Genomic DNA, 1742 nt, shown 5'->3' with positions numbered 1-1742 from the left:
TGCGCCCGGCTTTTCCGGTGCGCACGATAGCTTGCGAAGCTCCCGTTTTATTTTAAGATGCAGTCTGTCAATATTCGTGTATGCGAGAGGTTGAGGCTGCCTATTTCATTACATTCGTGGAATGCGCTGGCCTTAGACATGCATGCTTCCATGATGAATGACAGAAGAATGTCTTCACATGCTTGTTGGTAGATGTTCTTGAAAAAAGAGCACATGCAGTACGAAGAAACGTAACGTGAAGGCAAACAGATGGCGTACACCTGCGAACAAAAGTGTACGGACCATAGGGTCGACGAAAAAAACTGAATTTCCCCCTAGTTAAGAAGTATAAACGGAAACTGATGAGTGCACTATAGAACATTCGTAATGCCAAGTTTCGACTGCAGTCTTTAATTTCAAGTTGCATTCACAAACAGAGCCGAATACGAGTTTTATCGCGCAATCCCTGGTCCATATACTTTTGCTCACGGGTGTACACGGTGTGGACGTGCCCGTCATGCTCCCGAACTCGAGAAATCGCCTCGGAATCAACTAAAGTAATTGAAATCTATACGCCGTTTCTGGCACAGATTGGAAATCTATAGTCATCCTGAAAGCCATTTTGTAGGAAATCTAAAGGCAGTCGTTCATAGACTCTAAAGTCACCGCAGGGATACATACTGCTCTATTTAAACTTTAGACATATATGAATTTACCACGATGTGCTGTATCGTTTTAAAATTAAAAAGAAACAAAAATGGAAATCTGGGCGTAAAGACTTAAGGTAGCGACGCTTACGTTTAGTAAAACAAGAGTACGTATGCACTTGCGACTGTCTACATACACGAACCGAAATTTGCATATACTACACCGAGCGTTCTTATACTTCCCGTTCATTGAATACTATAATAACAGTAAATCAAATATAAGAAATCAAGAAAGAAAGAAATGAAGAAAAAAAGAAAAAAAATCACGAGCCATACCATTCTGTGAAGTCGGATGACCAGCGAAGCTTTTCATCATACGACGCAGAGGTGGCGCAAAATTTTGAACATAGCTACGGACTAATTTACCGTGATTTTTATATACATTCGCGTGGACGACGGGACCGCCTCCCCGAGGAGCCGGAGGAAACTAGACACACGTGACGGTTCGATGCGACCGCCACCACGGGAGAGCGGAAGGAGTTACGCAAGCGCTCGGAACGCCGACAAAGAGAGGGCGGTGCGGGCGTAGACGCGGCCGATGCGGGTCGAAGTGTAGCATCTGTTGCTATCAGCGTAATACTTGATAAGATTTGCATTTAGGCCCGAGGTATTAAACTTGTTTTTCCAAGTTGGCGGAGTGCTTAAAGCCTGCTTCAGCTCCGCCGCGTGCGGTATTGCACTATCTTCGGGATCGGCCCACGGTTTTTCGTCTACCGCCATCGATCCGCTGGGTACTAGCCGTGTACAACTTTTCTGTAAAAAAGAAAAAAAAAAGAGAAAGAATTGAAAGGGAGGCAGGCGATAACACGTGGAGCTGCAAATCACTCTACGTACGACTGAGGCCAGTCGATTTCGTAAATTTTATGGATGCCCGCGTCGCTTTGTAAGTATACCACGTGTGGCGCTACTGTTTAAGCGTATCTATCTATGCGGAGTGGCGTCGCGTTCGACCTCACAGCGGTGACTAAAAACACAGTGCATGTTGTATTGTCTCTTGACAGTTCCACCGTAACCCTCGATCTACCTGCTGCGCGGGATATGAAATCGGACGCGCTT

At 45.5% G+C, this 1742-nt stretch overlaps 1 pseudogene; it reads left to right on the top strand.

The window, feature by feature from the left end:
- The first annotated feature begins 1214 nt into the window (after positions 1–1214).
- On the top strand, positions 1215–1386 carry LOC142562621 (U2 spliceosomal RNA; annotated as a pseudogene).
- Positions 1387–1742: the final 356 nt, after the last annotated feature.

The sequence above is a fragment of the Dermacentor variabilis genome, chromosome 10 (assembly GCF_050947875.1).
Source record: "Dermacentor variabilis isolate Ectoservices chromosome 10, ASM5094787v1, whole genome shotgun sequence".
Taxonomy (NCBI): domain Eukaryota; kingdom Metazoa; phylum Arthropoda; class Arachnida; order Ixodida; family Ixodidae; genus Dermacentor; species Dermacentor variabilis.
The sequence above is the reverse complement of the archived record's forward strand: the minus strand, read 5'-3'. Positions and strand labels throughout refer to the sequence as shown.